The 17,410-nt window shown below is 51.8% G+C and overlaps 1 pseudogene; it reads left to right on the top strand.

The window, feature by feature from the left end:
• LOC131093001 (zinc finger protein 850-like) overlaps positions 1-14,684 on the top strand; it is a 364,742-nt pseudogene extending 350,058 nt beyond the window's left edge.
• Positions 14,685-17,410: the final 2,726 nt, after the last annotated feature.

Genomic DNA, 17,410 nt, shown 5'->3' with positions numbered 1-17,410 from the left:
TTGGGATGTTAAGGGCTGACTCTCATCAGCTCCTGGAGCACTGGGGCTCCATGCTTTCCTTGCTATGGAACTCTCTGACTTTTCAGATTCCCATTGCCAAAATTGGTACTCTCCCTAAAAAAATTCCTATTTGCAATGGTATCTCACAAAACAAAACCTGCCAGCTCGGGCTAGCCTTGGCCTCTGATGGTCACCTCTCATCTGTCCTGGAAACACTGGGGCTCTGTTCCTTCATTCCTATGGAAAAGAACCAGCCTTCTTGTCCAGGGACCATGGCTAAAATTAGAATTTGGCCACCCAAATTCTGTATGTCTAAGGATTGCTCCCAGACAAAATAGCCAGGACAGACAGGTCAGGCTGGCTCTGTCCTCTGGTGATTTTCTTAGACTATGAGCCGAATGTTTTCATTTGGAAACACCTTGGAGAGGGCCCAGAGCTGTCCCAAGGAGGGGTTTGGAGGCCTTGGGCACATGAGCACTGTATAGGGACAAAGGAGCTCTGTGCTCAGTGGGGTGGAGACTGAGCACAGTGGAGCAGAGCTATGAGAGTGTTTAAAGAGTGATTTCAGGGATGGTGGATTCTTTTGACATAGGTGGAAAACAGCCAGAGAGAGAAAGAATTAATGCCAAGTGCAGCTGAGGAGGCCCAGACTTGCACCAGGAGAAAGGAATTTCCCTGGCAGGGCAGGGCTGTGGTGCAGCACGTCCCCAGCAGGAGCCTGGAGCAGCCCAAGGCTCTGTGTGGGCAGACAGGGGCAGGCAGGAGGCAGAGCTGTCAGCAAAGGAAGGGCCCAGCCAGGTGGGGCAGCCGGGGGATGCCGACAGCCTGCAGGGACAGAGGCGCAGGGCAGGGACACCGTGGGACAGCCTGGGCTGCACAGGGCACAGGGATGGGCAGCAGCTGCGAGACAGCCCTGCCAGAGCCAACATGGGCAGCACTTTGGCCATGGCTGCTGGGCCTGGGCCTGAGGCCACGAGGAGGGGACAAGTGACCCTTGCAGGGTTGGGGCCTCATTGCCTCCTTGTCCCTGCTCAGCAGCCTGGCAGGGGCCGCCCCATGCTCCTGGCATTGCACATGCCCACATGCCAGTGCCCATCCCGGGAAGAACCCTGAGCAAGGAGGGAGGGAGAGGATCTGCCTGGCCAGGGTCTGGGGCTCAGGCCTTGGCCCTTTGCATTCCTCAAACACATCCAGGTGTTCTCAGCACCAGAGACTCCTTTGCCTTGATTGTCCCCAGCTGCCATCATTGCCTCCAGTGTCCTGCTCCAACTGGAACCTGGGGACACTTTCTCAGTCCTGTCCCTCACAGGAATCTCTTTAAAGTACAAGAAACTTTAGTATTTCAGTCTCACTTTGAGCTTTTGAGAAGTTCTTTGAGCACACTCTGAGGGACTGGGTCTGATGCAAAGAGCAGCAAAGCCCCAGAGGGTCATTAAGTCCCTGTGCTGTGTCTGTGCTGCTGAGCTGGGCTGGGCTCCTGGCACAGAGGCAGCTCCTGGCAAGGACAGTGCTGCAGAGAGACAGCTCTGGCCAGGAACAGCTCCTGTGCACAGCCCAGCAGGGCTGGGACGCTGCCAGGGCCCCTCAGGGACACCAGCAGGGTACAGACAGAGCTCACAGGGGCTCAGCACTGGCAGGGGCTGTGGGATGTCCCCGAGGGGGCTGTGTCACAGCAGCACCTCTGGGGCTGTGTCAGAGAAGCACAGAGCAGCTGTGATGTCAGCAAGGGGCTGTGTGACAGCACAGAGTGGGCTCTGTGACAGCACTGAGGGGGTTGTGACATCAGAGAGCTAGCTGTGACATCATAGAAGGTTGGTCTGTGACATCACAATGTGGGTTGTGACATCGAATATGATATCACAAAGCAGCTATGTGATGTCACAGAGAAGGCTGTTACATCACAGAGAAGCCTGTGACATCTGCTCTGTGACATCACACAGCAGCTGAATAACTTCATATAGAGGCTGTGTGACATAACAGAGTGGTTCTGTGACATCACTGGTGGCTGTGTGACATCAGAAGATCTGTTTGACAAAACAGGGGGTGTGTGACATCAGAGGGACTGTGTGACATCACAGATGGCAGTGTGGCATCACAGGGACAGTGTCACATCGCATGGGCAGTATGACATCACAGGGGCTGTGTGAGGTCACTGGGGAGGTCACTCTGTCCCGGCCCCCCTCACAGCTCCCCCCAGCAGCCCAACCCTGCTTGTGGACAGCGGGGTCCCCTTTCCCCCTGGGTCCCCCTGCCTCCGGCCCCACAGCCTCCCCCAGAGGATGTTCCACGAGATCGACCCCAGAGCCTGACACGGGGACAGGGGGACGGGGCCCTGGGGGTGGCACAGGGGGACAGGGACCCCCCGGCAGCGTCCGCGTGTCCCGCAGGGCCAGAGCCTGGGCCAGGGTTCCTTCACCCTGTTAGAGATAAACATCATAAAATTGGCTTTTTGCAAATATTAAAATGGATTTTGTATGTGTTATGTTACAGTAACTTTGTTGTAAAGATATAGTTTTTATTTCTGTTGTTAATTGAGCTTATACATAGTAGTGAAATAGCTGATAGGGGTGTGCTTGTGTTAAACTGCCTGCTTGGATGGGATAACATCCAATGCACACAGGATGAGGACACCTGTACAGATCTGTTGACTCTCAGCACTCACAGTCTGAAGGCAGAGTGGACCAAGGCCCAAACCTGGAGGTGATAAAGAGAAGGAGCCAAAACCACAGCCAAGAAACACACATGCTCTGAAAAGGCAGACCCAAGGAGGGGCCATGTAAAATCGTTCCTGGAATATGTAAAGTAGTTTATGGATATGCATGATGGTCTATGAATATGCAAAAGGCTGATATAAGGGAAAGGTATTTCAGGGGGATCCCCGAAGGTAACAGGGTGCTCCTGGCTGAGTGCCAAGATGCACCTGGCCGTAATAACCTTTGCTCCATGGGCCTGGTCTCCCATTGTCCTTTATTAAACTTTGTACATTTTCACAGGAGAGTAAACGTGTTTTTCACAAATGGAATCTCAAGGAAACAAGGGTCAGTTGTTAAGCGAAGGCCATGCTGTGACCAAGTGGGGCCTGATGGGACACAGGGGCCACTGGGACATTGCAGGTCTGGTAGGAACAAGGCTCCATTATTGCACAGCAAGGCCTCAGGGCGCCCAGGAGAGCGGTGTGACAATGACATCTTGGGGAACCAAGTGTCACCTGCAAACACAACAGGGCCTCATGGAAGCCAGGTGCCACTTGGACATTGCCAGGGCAGGTGGAACTCAGTGTCCATTGTGACACAGCACAGCCTCATGGAACTCAGCAGAGCACTGGGACAGCCTGGAATCTCATGGAGCCAAGGCTCTGCTTTGGCAAAGTGGGGCCCACAGGACACAGGTGCCACTGGGACATTGCCAGCTCTTGTGGAACCCAGTGTCCACTGTGACACAGCAGAACCTCATGGAAACATGGGGACCACTGTGACGCAATGGAATCTCATGGAAGCAAGTGTCAGTTGTGAATGCAGCATGGCCTCCCACAACCCAGGGGCAACAGGAACCATGCCGTGGCTTGTGGGAGCAAGGGGCCATTGTGACATCGCAGGGCCTCCTGGAACCCAGGAGAACATTGTGGGCCCATGGATTCTCATACAAGCACGGCCCCATTGTGACAAAGGGCAGTGTCACAATGGTCTCCTGGGTTCCATGAGTCCTCACTGTGTTTAGAATTGACACTTGGTTCCCCAAGATTCCATGGCATCCCTCTGCTCTCCTGTGATGTGAGGCTGTGCTGTGTCACAATGGACACTTGCTTCCACCAAGGCTGGAGATGTCCCCATGGCACTGGCCTTCCATGAGGCCGTGCTTTGTCACAATGGGGCCTTGGTTCCATGAGATTCCAATGACCCACAATGGTCTCCTGGGTGCCACGAGGCCTGCCTTTGTCACAGTGCAACCTTGCTTGCAGGAGCCTTGGCAATGCCCCAGTGGCACAGGGGTTCCATGAGACCCTGCCGTGTCACAATGGGCCCTTGGTTCCATCAGGTTCCATTGTGTCACAGTGCTCTCCTAGGTCCCATGAGGTCTTGGTCTTCCACAGTGGTGTCTTGTTCCTACTAGGCCTGACAATGTCCCAGTGGCACCTGTGTCCCATGAGGCCCCACTTGATCAAAGCAGAGCCTTGCTCTCATGAGATTCCACTGTGTCAAAATGTTCTGCTTGGTTTCATGAGACCCTGAGGTGCTGACAATTGATCCTTGGATCCTAGAGATTGCATTGAATCATGGCCATGTCCTTGGTTGCATAAGGCCCAACTTTGTCACAACTGGACCTTGGTTCCATGAGATCCATTGTATCATGGGGTGTCCTTGGTTCCATGAGGCCCTGCTGGGTCACAGTGGAGCCTTTGTGCCATTCGTTTCCATGGTGCCACAATGGTCTCCAGCATTCCCTGAGGCCACACAGCAAAAGAGTGGACCCTTGAATCCATGAGTTTCCATTCCATCAGGATGATCTCTTTTATACCATGAGGCCCTGCTGTGTCACTAAGGAGCCTTTGTTCCATGTGTTCCCAGTCGGACACAATGGTCTCCAGTGTTCTATGAGGCTGAGCCATGAAACTCATGGGCACTTGGTTCCATGAGATTCCACCACGGTGTCACCATGGTCTCCTGGGTCCTGGAACAATTCATACTTGGTTCCATGATATTCCACGGTGTCACCCATTTGATCTCCTTTAGCCTTTAGTTATATTTTAAAAGTCACAATTGTAACACTTCATTTGCATACTCACATTTGCATAAAGCTGTGTCCCATCTTTACAACCGTGTGTGGCCTCAGTGCCTGCGTCAGTTCCCCCTTTGTTGCTTATCAGTCTTCTGGTGCTCTTTTGATGAAGGCTTCTGTCGTCCCCCTCATGTTGGAACTTTTTACCCGGATCATCAGCCCATGCCTGGTGCTCCTTTTTTTCCAGTCTAACCTGGTTTGAGCTGGTTTTGCCCTTTGCGAGTTCTGTTCAAACTTGCTCTCTTGCTCTCGGTACATTCGTTGCGTCGCTTGCTCTGCTCTCTCGCTTTCTCTGCTGTCTCGCTGGCTTTGCCTGCATGTGAAAAATGTGTATTTTATGATTGGCTTTTAGCAAATATTGAAATGAATATTATATGTCTTGTGTTAGAAAACAATGCTGTATTAATTCTCTTAAGTACTGTGTTAAATATAGTTTTAGGTTATAAAAAATGTTAAAATAGAAACTATGCTACGTAGGATTCTTTTTTTAAAGAAAGGACTCACTGTGAGATAGCAGCCACAGGATACCAAAATCGTTCAGAGAAAAAGAATTTATTGCCCTCTTATCAAAAAAATTAACTCCTTCCAGCCTCGAAGGCCCTGTTAGGATTCAGAGGAAGAAGGTGTCACTGACCAGACAGAATCCTGTATTTGAATGGAATTTATGCATCATGGATGAGGTGTATGAATATGCAACAGGCTGCTGTTTTTAAGGGTTAATCCTTTGTTAACATGGGTCCTCTTTCAGTCTCCTGCTCCCCAGGAAAATGTACTCGGACATCCATAACTCTTTGTCTCTATTGTCTCATATTGTCCTAATTCAAATGGTCCAAATTATTATCACTCCAATTATATTACTATTTTTATAACCATTTTATTACTATTAAACGTGTAAAATTTAAAAAAAAAAGTGATTGGCGTTTTTCACACTGGCAAAGGGTTTTTTCAGAAAACATCACAGTGACACTGTCCCAGCTGCAGGATCTGCTTCCCATCGGCCCTGAGCCCAGCCTGATGCTGAGCAAAGGGGCTGGGCTGGGGTCATCACCTGATGGGGGCTGTGCCCCCTCCCCAAATTCCCTCTGGGGAGAAGGAGCTGGAGCAGGAGCCCTGTGGGGAGGGACAAGGGGGTGACACCGGCATGGGGGGGACACACACAGCCCCTGGGGACTCCCCCTCACCTTCTGCTGCAGCACCAGGAGGATGAACCCCAACATGGAGCCACAGAGCCCTGGCAGCATCTTGTGGGTGGGGTCTGGTGGCTGCTTTGGGGGGTCACATCTGCCCTAAAACCCCTCCCAGACGCCCCAAACCACCCCACAGCTCCTGGCCAGGACTCCCCCAAAGCACTCCCTCTGTGGTGGTGTTTGAGGGTGCCCAGGACGAGGGAAGAGATGAGAATCTTAACTCCGTGTTTCAGAAGGCTGATTTATTATTTTATGATATATATTATAAGAAAATGATAAATTAGAACTACACTAACGAAAGAGAAAGGAGACATCAGAAGGCTAGCAAAGAAAGGAATAAAATCTTGTGACTGCTCAGAGTCCTGACACAGCTGGACCTATGATTGGTCATTAATTGAAAACAACCACATGAGACCAATCAAAGATGCACCTGTTGGTAAACCATCTCCAGACCACATTCCACAGCTATCACAGAGTTATTGTTTACATTTCTTTTCTGAGGCTTCTCAGGTCCTCAGGAGAAAACTCCTAGCAAAAGGATTTTTTAGAAAATATGTCCGTGACACTCCCTGCAATGTAAATGGTCCTAAGAGCCACCAAACCCCCTTCCCATCTCCCCCCAAACCCACCCAAATTCTCTGCAAGCCACACAGCCCAGCCAGGACCCCAAACCCCCCTCACAGTCTGCCACAAAAGCCCCTCAAACCCCTCCCAGCACCACAAACACCCCAAGAGCCACAGAAGCCTCTCCCCATTCCCCCAGGACCCCCAAACCCCCTCCCACCCCCTGGCACTGACCAGGAGAGGTTGGTGGGCAGCAACATCCCCTGCCAGGAGCAGCCCAGGCACTTCAGCAGCGATTTGGGCACTTTGGGGAGACACCCCAAACGGAGAGAGCCAGGCCAGGGACTGGGACAGAACCAGAATTCCTGGAGAACAGACGGGCTCAGGGGGACAAACTCTGCCAGCACAGCTACGAGATTGTGGCCCCGCAGCCCTACAACACCCACATCCTCCTGGGTATTCCTCTGAACCCCAAATTCACCTCCAAATCCCAGTGAAGTGGTGCAGCTTTAGTTTTCTTTGTTTAATTTCTTTATTTTTACCTCCATTTTGGGTGTTTTGATGGCATAAAGATGGAAATTATTTAGGTTGGAAAGGACCTCCAAGGATCATCCAGCTATGCTCGATGCCACCAGAAGAAATGATTGGACAGAGCAGAATTTTTAGGGTGCAAAGTTATATTGGGGGGTCCTTTTGTTCCTGTTTACTTAGAGAATTGCTAGTAAACACTAAGAACTGGATACTTCAGAAAACAAAAGATGTGACCAAGCTCAGGGAGGAGGGCACCTGGCTGCACTTATCTGGGAGTTTCTCCTAAGCCCAGCCCAGAGCTGCTTCTCCAGCTGTGGGTTAGAAATTTAACTCGGGGTAGAAACCAATTTTAGATTTAGCTGAAGTCTGCTGTTTAATCTCCTGTAGTCTGTTAACTTGTGTGCTCCCAAAAAAGCCTGCAGAGAAAACAAAGGAGATTCAAGGCTACCTAGAAAGGAATGCAAACATCCAAGCTGAAGAGAGATAAGGAGAGGGGGGCCCCCCCGCACCCTGGGGCTGAAGCAGATGGAAAAACTGGATCTGGGTTACAACTAAGTGACTAAACAAGTGGCAGGCTCATAGAATTTATAAGACAGTTTAATACATGTGTGCCAGGAAAATGAATCCACAAACATCAGAGGTTTATGTCCAAAAAGGAGACAGTGGGGGCTTTTGACTTTATTTGCATAATGGGAGAGACCATGGGGCATTCCCCTGGGGTCTCTCCAATTTTTGGAGGATGCAGCCTCCTTTTTATCCCAATTTCCCTTCTCTCTTTCCCCAGTGGCTGAGGTACTTGAGAGGTACAGACTTCCCAAAACATCTGATATCAGAGATTCCCCTCTGATGTATAACCCTCCCTTTTAATTTTCAATTCTTATGGAATTTAGGTTTCCCCCCATTGTTTCTTTCATCTTTCAACATACAATTTAATTTATCAGCAACCCTAAAGTTTATTTGTAAAAACACATATCTTTTTCCATTTATCAATGACTGGAATCCTTCCCATTGTTTCTTTTATCTCAGTGCTGGTTTTATCTAGCAGCAGACCCACAGCTGGTTTGCAAAGACAAATCCCACATTCCTCTCATATGCACATGTCTTTTATGCATATGCAACAAGTTAAGATGTAAAATAGACTTGGGAGTTTTCTGGGGTGCCTGTGTCCTTACGGCAGTATTGAAATCAATCATACTGGCTTTACAGCTTCTACAAATTGCAGGGTTTTTTCTGCAAATCAGGGCGAGCCTCTGCTGTGAGACTGCACTGGGATCTTATTACCACCCACCTCCATAAAAGAGGGACCATCCCCGTCTGCCTGGGACCCTGAGCTCGGCTCTCCCTGCCCTGCAGCCACTGTTATAGATACATATTATATGCGCCCCCCATGTGCCCCCACGATGCCCTAGGACCCCTCCCCAGAGCCCCCCAAACCCCCGGACCCCTCCCCAAAGCCCCCCCGGACCCCCCCGGACCCTCCCCCGCCCCGCCCCGCCCCCCCCCCGATCCCCTCTTGGGCCCCTCCCGCTCCTGTCCCGAGCCCGGCGGGTCCTGGCGGCGGGGAAGGGGGCGCCGCTTCTAGGTCGCCTCTGATTGGCTGGAGCGGCGGGGGGGCGGGCATTGCTGATGGGGAGCGGCGCCGTGATTGGTTGCTTCCAGGACGTGCAGCGCGGTGATTGGTTGGTTCCGGGCGGGGCGCGCCGCCATTGTTGGTAGCCCGCTCACGCGGCAGAGGCGGGAGATTGTGAGGGGAGAGCGGAGCTGAGGTGGGTCCGGGGAAAGCAGGGGGGTTTGGGGCGGGTCTGAGGAGAAATTGGTGGTTTTTGGGGGCATCGACGGGAAACAAGGGGGTGTGTGGTGGGTTTGGACAGAATGAGGGGGCTTTCGGGAGCTTTGGGGGGAGCTTGAGAGGTCTAGAGCGTTCTCAGGTGGGTTTAGGAGGATCTGAGGGAAATTGGGAGGGTCTGAGGGGCTTTTGGGGGATTGTGAGAGGAACTGTGGGGTTGCGAGTGGATCTGGGGGGTTTTGAGGTGGCTCTGGAAAAATGTGTGGGCGTCTGAGGGGATTTCATAGGGTTTGGGGGAGATTGAGGGGCCTGAGGGGGATGTGGGGCAGTCTGATGGATTTGGGGGGAGGTCTTAGGTGGGTCTGGGATGAATTTTGGGGGAAATGGGGGTTCTGAGGGTCCTGGGGAGGTTTTTGGGGTCCGGGGTGGTTCTGGGCCAACACTGGGGGAGCTCTGGGGGGTTTGGGGTTCCTGGAGGAGTCCGGGGGAGATTTGGGGGTCCCGGCGGGTCCCAAGCCCACCCTGAACCGGGGTCTGGGGGTTTCGAGGGGGAGGGGGCACAGCAGGGGTCCCCCCCCACCCCGGTTTTTGGGGGTCTCCCATGGTGCCCCCTCCCCAAAAAGCTCCGAGGGCCCCCTGAAGTGGCTCCTGTTCCACCGGCCGGTGCCCCCTGATCCAGGACGGCCCCACTAAGTCTGGGGGGATTTTGGGGGATTTTGAGAGGGGTTTTTGGGGATTTCGGGAGGAGCTTTTTTGGGCTTGGAGTTTTTTTGGGGGGAGTTTGTGGGGAATTATTGGGGTTTTTGGGGAGAATTATTGGGTTTTGAGATGGTTACGTAATTTTGGGGGATTGTGTTGTTTTGGGGGGGGTTTGGATTGTGGGTGATTGTATTGGGGTTATGGGGGTTTTTTGGAGGGGAGGGATTTGTTGACATTTTTGGGAGCCCTTTTAAATTTTGTTGAGTTCCACTAGGATTTTTGGAGATTCTCTGGAGTTTTTGAGGGTTTTCTTGAAATTTTTGGGGATGTTGTGGGGTTTTTGTGGAATTTTAGGGAGGCTTTGGGGCATTCCCTGGGTGTGGGGAAGGGCTGATTAGCACCAAAATATCTTTAAAACCTCCAAAAGTCCCAATAAAACCCACTAAATCCCAATTAAATCTCTCAAAATCCCATTAGAACACCCTAGAATCCCAATAAATGCCTACAAAATCCTGTGAAATCCCAATAGCGCCAAAAATCCTGATTAAACTCTGCAAATCCCCCAAAAATTTCCCCAAAGCCTTAAAAAGTCCCACAAAATCTCCTCCAAGATCCAAGGAAATCCTGGCAACACCCAAAAACCCCCACAAAACTCCCCAAATCCCACCAAAAATCCCAAAAAACCCCAAATCCGCAATGAATCCCAATAAATGCCACCACAATTCCAATAAAATGCCCCAAAATCTCCTAAAAATCCCAATAATACCCCCAGAATTTCTGAGAATCCAAAAAAATCCCAACTAAATCCCAGTAAAACCCCCGAAATTCAAAAAAAGCCACAAAAAATTTCAATAAACCCCCAAATATGCCCAGAAAAACTCCCCCTCAAAATACCAATACAATCACCCAAAATCCAAATCCCCTAAAATCCACAAAACCAACCACTCCCAGTCAATCCCAGTATGTTCCCAGTGTAACCCAGTATCGACTCAGCTGCTCTCACTGTGATCCCAGTATGATCCCAGTTGTTCCCAGCATAATTCCAGATGTTCCCATTTCCTCCCATTATGATCCCAGTTTCCCCAAGAGTAGTCCCAGTTGCTCCCAGTATTATCCCAGCTGTTCCCAGTGTGGTTCCAGTATGGTTAGAGACACTCCCAGTATGTTTTAGTTACCTCAGCATGATCCCAGTCTTTCCCAGTTACTCCCAGTTTCCTCTAGCATAATCCCAGTTTCCATCTGTTGCTCAAAGGGTGGCCCCAGTTGCTCCCAGTATGATCCCAGTTCCCCCAGTTATAGTCTCAGTCCTTTCAGCATGGTTCCAGAACCTTCCAGCCGATCACAGTTGCTCCCAGTGTGTCACATTTTCCTCCCAACATGGGCCCAGTAGCTCCCAGTAACCCCCAGTCAGGTTCCATTCATGCCCAGTATAATCCCAGTATGAGTGTAGCCACTCCAGTATGATTCCAGTCACCTGCAGTCTAATCCCAGTTGCTCCCAGTCACTCCCAGTCTGATGCCAGTGCCCCCAGTGTCATCCCAGTTGCTCCCAGCATGGGCCCAGCTGTTCCCAGTGTGCTTCCATCACTCCCCTATGGTTACAAACACTCCCAGTATGGTCCCAGTTAAACCCAGTTGCCTCTGCTATAATCCCAGTCACTCCCCATATGATCCCTGTCCCTCCCATCATGGTCCCACTCACTCCCAGTTGCCCCCAATGTGGTCCCAATTCTCCCCAGTATGGTCCCAGTTGTTTCCAGTGTGGTTCCAGTCCCCCCAGTATGGTTACAGACACTCCCAGTATATCCCAGTTCCCCCAGCATGTCTGTAGTCATTTCCAGACACTGCCAGTGGCCCCAGTAAGGTGTCAGTTCTCCCAGTATGATCCCCCTGTCATGCCCAGTATATCCCAGTTGCCTCCAGCATGCATCCTGTCCTTCCCAGTTCCTCCAGTTTGCTTGCAGCATCATCCCAGTTTCTCTCAGTTGTTCCCAGTGGCTCAAACTGTGATCTCAGTCACTCACTTTGACCGCAGTATGATCCCAGTAAGCTCCAGTTTGATCCCAGTCACATGCCAGCCCTCCCAGTGTGGTCCCAGTTGTTTCCAGTTTCTCCCAGTATGATCCCAGCTGCCTCCAGCATGGTTCCAGTTGCTTTCTAGATCAACCCAGTCAGTCGCAGTATGATGCCATTTGCTCCCAACGTGCTCCCAGTTGCTCCCAGTCAGGCCCAGTATGGGGGATGATGTGCAGGGTGTGTTCCCAGTTGCTCTCATATACTCCCAGTATTAGTCCAGTCCCTCCCAGTATGATCCAATGATGAGCCCAGTGTGCTCCCAGTCCCTGCCAGTATGAACCAGTTGTGCTCCACATGGTTCCAGTGGCTCTCTTTTACCCTCGCTTTCATTCCAGTCTGTCCCAGTATCTCCTAGTGTAGCCCAGTTCCCTCTGGCATGTTCCCAGTCACTCCCAGTTGCTCCCAGTTGGGTTTTTGAGGGGATGTTTGGAGAATGAAGCAGTCCAAGGCTGCGCGGAAAAGGCCCCTCGGGAGGACATCGGGGGTGCCGGTGGCGGCTGCCGGCAGAGGCAGCCTGGAGGAGCAGAGCCCTGTGTCCCCCAGGAGCCCAAAGTGGGGAGCCCAGAGAGGGGGGAGCGCCACCATTGGCAGGAGCCTCAAGAGCCTGGAGAGGGGCAGGGGGGATTCCTTGGAGCCGCTGCAGCCCCGAGCAGAGAATGAGGGGAGAAGGGAGCCCGGGAGCCCAAAGAGTCCTGGCATCCCGAAATGGGGAGAGCAAAGAGGGGGGAGCTTTTGGCATTGCTGGGACTGCCAGCAGCCTGGGCAGGCCAGGCACCGAGGAGAAGGGGGAGCCCCAGTCCAAGTGTGACCCCAGCAGGTGGGACAGGGGGGAATTGCTGAACACCAAAGGGGAGGGACCAGGCACAGGGAGCTCCTGGGAAGCTTTTTCAGGGCTGAAAGGGCTGAATCTTTGTGGTTTTGGAAGATATTCTGGAGCCCAGGTAGCTGGTGACTTGTAGAGATGGACTCGAGCAGAGGGACCTTGAAACTAAAGGTGTGTTGGGGAAGAAGAAACAGGAAAGCCTTATAAATATGGTTGTCTGGCAAATGATTTTGAGAATATAGAAAGTAAAAGCAAGATAAAATGAAAACAAGGTTTGAGATACCTTACTTACTGAACTACTGGAAAACAGTGGTGTGGCCCGATATAAAGTAATCCCCTTTTGATGAAACAACTCCCTCTGCTTGCAGACAGGTCCAAGGGTCAGAGCAGACCCTACTAGCTCAGCAGAAGGGGTCCAAAGTGTGCATTTTAAGGTTTAAAATATAACACATATGGTGACATAATGAATCCTGCAGGCTGTATGTAAATGCTCTAGGATTAGTATCTTGCCCTAGATTGGTTAGTGAGAGATAGAATATTTAACACAGATGATTTATTGTATTCTATCGGGAACCTTACTCTCTTACTCTCTCACCCTCTCATCCTCTGTACCCCTCTGTTCTCTCGGGCCTGCTCCGAGCTGTGGCTGGCAGCTCCAAGCAGGGCCCTGCACCCAGGCCCTTTGCAATAAACCGCAAGTTCCACAACCTGGCTTCAGAGATCTCTCGTCTCCGTCCGTCCCGACCTTGCTACCCCCCGACGCTGTACAAACATGCTCATCCCTTGTTTTTCCCAAACCAGGATTTCCCATTGCCACCCCCTGGTGGACTGCTGGACTGTGAGGAAGAGGAAGATGTCCCAGGACACTGAGGCAGGTGAGGAGGAAGTCAGTGCCCCTTTCCCCTCTGTGCTGCTCCATCTCCCAGCCCAGCACGGCCCCGGCTGCAGCACAGCCCTGCGGGGATCTCCTTGCCCTTGCCTGTGGCACAGAGGCAAATCCCATCCTGTCCTTGTCCTTCCTCCCCCAGAGCAGGAGCTGAGCATGGAGAGCAGGGAGGACAAATGCCTGCGGCAGAACCTGGTGGAAGAGGCCGTTTTGAGCGGCTCCATGGCGCAGGAAGGCAACAGGGAGGAAAAGCTGCGGAGCTGCCGCACGAGGAGGGGCTGCAAACGCAGCTGGCCGGGATCTGAGGGGGAAAGAGCCAGCCTGTGCCAGGAAGGCGGCCGGAGATGGAGCCAGAGCTCGGAGCTGGTGCTCCATGAGCAGGTTCATGATGGGGAGAAGCCCCACACGTGTGTGGAGTGTGGGAAGAGCTTCAGGTGGAAGTACAAGCTCATCAACCACCAGTGGACCCACACTGGGGAGAGGCCCTACGAGTGTTCCAAGTGTGGGAAGGGGTTTAAGATCAGGTCCCATCTCTTACGGCACTATCACATTCACAGAGAGGAGAGGCCCTTCCAATGCCCTGAGTGTGGGAAGGGATTCAAGGACAGCTCTACCCTTGTCAAGCACCGCCGCATCCACACTGGGGAGAGGCTCTACGAATGTGATAAATGCAGCAAGAGGTTTCAGACCAGCTCCAATCTCCTCCTGCACCAGCGCAAGCACACAGAGGAGAGGCCCTTCCGCTGCCCTGACTGTGGGAAGGGATTCCAGCGCAACTGCACGCTCGTCAGGCACCGGCGCATCCACACTGGGGAGAGGCCCTATGAGTGTCCCCAGTGTGGGAAGAGCTTCTCCAGGAACTCTACCTTGACCCGACACCAACGGAGGCGCCACTAAGGGAAGCCCTGTGAGTTGCCCCGAGTGTGGGAAGAGCTTTGTGTGCTGCTCCAGCTCCATCCCCCACTGGAGGAGGCACTTTGGGAACAGCCCTGGTCACTCACATTCGCTGTGATCCATGTTGGCAACACACCTGTCTGCTTCTACTTTTCGTTTCACCTTAATTTTTTCTTCTTCTCAATCTCTTTGCACTCCAACAGCCAAGAGGGATGGATCTCTCACTTCAAAACCACTCAAATCCCAGTGAAAATAGCTCAATCCCATCCCAGAAATGCTCAAACCCACCTCAGAAAAACCCAATCCCATAGCAAATTTACTCGATTCCATAGCTTCCAGAGTGAGATGGGCTTGGGAGGAGACTGGGAGATGTGGGATCCCAATTTGGAGTGGTGGGAAGAGGATTGTGTGGGGCTGGGTGTGTGGGATGTATTTGATAGCAAATAAAACTGTCAGACGTACTGATTTCTTTCCTGTTCATATTCAGTCCGTTGCAGTTCTGTTTGCAGAGTGCTGCCTTCTCAACTGATGGTGTTTGTGTCCCCTGCTCTCTCCTGCCTCTCTTTGCCTGCTCTGTTTCTCTCTCAGTGTCTCCCTTGACCCAGGGACCACCAGAGACCCTCCCCTGATTCAGTTGACCCAGGCAGCACCAGAGATCCTCCCCTGATTTAATTGACCCAAGCAGCACCAGAGACCCTCCCTATATTTAATTGCCCCAGGGACCACCAAAGTCCGTCCCCTGATTTAATTGACCCCTCTGCCACCAAAGACCTTCCCCTGATTTAACTGACCCTGCCCTGATTTAATTGTCCCCTCTGTCCCCACAGACCCTCCCTTGTTTTTTTTATTATTTTATTTCCCAATTATTATTTTTATTCCCAGTCCCGGGATCTGAAGTCCTGAAGGCTGGCAGGGAAATGTCTCTGTAGGATTTTGCTCCATTTGCCTTCAAGGGCGAGAACATCTTTTCCTGTCTGGGAGCTGGAATTCCAGCCTTTTGCAATGTGTGCAGGGCAATACGGACTGGGATCAAATAGGGACTGGGATCAGAGAGGGACTGGGATCAGATATGGACTGAGATCAAATATGGATTGGGATAGAATATGGATTGGGATCAAATACAGACTGGGATAAACTGAACTGAGATTATATAGACCGGGATCAAATAGGAACTGGGATCAAATAGGAACTCCATCAAATATGGACTGGGATCAGATATGGACTGGGATCAGAAATGGACTGGGATCAGAAATGGACTGAGATCAAATATGGATTGGGATCAAATGGACTGGGATGGAATATGGACTGGGATAGAATATGGATTGGGATCAAATACAGACTGGGATAAACTGGACTGAGATTATATAGACTGGGATCAAATATGGGCTCGGATCAAATATGGACTGGGGTAAAATATTTGGTGGGATCAAATATGGACTTGGAATAAATGTGGACTGGGATCAAATACAGACCGGGATGAACTATTGACTGGGATCAAATAGGAACTGGGATCAAATAGGGACTCGATCAAACATGGACTGGGATCAAATATTGACTGGGATTGTACAGAGTGGGATAAACTGGACTGAGATTATTTAGACTGGGATCAAATATGGGCTGGGATCCTATGGATTGGGACCATACAGATTGGGATAAAGTGGACTGGGATCGAATAGGGACTGTGATCAAATTTGGGCTGGGATTAAATATGGACTGCGACCATTGGATTGGGATCAAATATAGACTGGGATCAACAATTGACTAGGATAAACTGGACTGGGATCAGATATGGACTGGGATAATCCTGACTGGGATAAACTGGGCTGAGATCATATATACTGGGATCAAATATGGACTGGGATCAAACAGGGACTGGGACCATCCGGAACGGGTTGGCTGAACCGGAACCGTGCCAACCGAGGTGGTCCCGCTCCCCTCCGTCCCTCCCAGTTCCCTCCCAGTAAAGGGGGTCCCTCCCAATTCCCGCCCCATCCCTCCCAGTTCCTCCCAGTCCCAGGGTCCCTCCCAGTTCCTCCCAGTCCCGGGGTCCCGCCCAGTTCCTCCCAGTCCTGCCCGGGGGTGAGGCCAAAACTCCTCGGAGTAATCGCGGAGCTCCCGGAGCGCTCCCGGTGCCGATCCCGATGCCGATCTCGTTCGCGGTTTGGTCTGGTTCGATCCAGTTCGTTCCGGTTCGGTTCACGGCGCGGGGGATGAAGATCGCGATCTTCGGAGCCACCGGCAGAACCGGGCGGGTCACGCTGGGGCTGGCGCTGGAGCAGGGCACGGGACACCCCAAAAACGGGCACGGGACACCCCAAAAATGGGCATGGGGATCCCAAATTTGGGAGAGTTTGGGGGGATTGGGGATGCTAAAATCGGGAATGGAGGAACCCCAAAAATGGAACAGGACACCACAAAAACGGGTACAGGGCACCCCAAAAATGGGCACAGGGACACCAAAATTTGGGGCGATTTGGGACCCCAAAAAGCTGGAACGGAGGGACTCCAAAATGGGCATGGGGGACCCAAAATGGGCACTGGGACCCCAAAATTTGGGGGAATTGGGGACCCCAAAAAGCGGGAATGGAGTGACCCCAAAAACTGGGAACAGGGGGATCCCAAAATGGGTACAGGGGACCCTAAAAACAGACACGGGGACCCCAAAATTGGGGAAGTTCAGAGGAGATTTGGAATTCCAAAAATGGGAACGGATGTCCTAAAATTGGGGGAGTTTTTGGAGGGATTGAGGATCCCAAAAGGGGAAAGAGGGACCCCTAAATGAGATTTTAGGGGATTTGAGATCCCAAGAACCGGGAATGGGGTAAATTGAGGGGATCCCAAAATTGGAGGAAACTGGGGGGGAAGGGGGTCCCCAAAAATGGGGATGGGGGACCCTAAAATGGGGGGAATTTGGGGGATTCCAAAAAGAGAAAGGAGGAGAATTAGGGGACCACAAAATGGGGGAATTTGGAACCCCAAAATTGTGAGAATTTGGAGAGAATTTGGGAGGATTGGAGGATCCCAAAACTGGGAATGAGGGACCCTAAAAATGAGGACAAGGGGGAACCCAAAACAGGGAACGAGGGGCCCCCGAAATGGGAGAGAATAGGGGGATTGGGGGGGACCCCAAAAGCAGAATTTGGGGAAGTCACGAGGAATTGGAGAAGTCACGGGAAATTTGGCGTCACC

Source organism: Melospiza georgiana, chromosome 23 (assembly GCF_028018845.1).
Source record: "Melospiza georgiana isolate bMelGeo1 chromosome 23, bMelGeo1.pri, whole genome shotgun sequence".
Classification (NCBI taxonomy): domain Eukaryota; kingdom Metazoa; phylum Chordata; class Aves; order Passeriformes; family Passerellidae; genus Melospiza; species Melospiza georgiana.
This window is presented reverse-complemented; position numbering and strand designations above follow the sequence as displayed.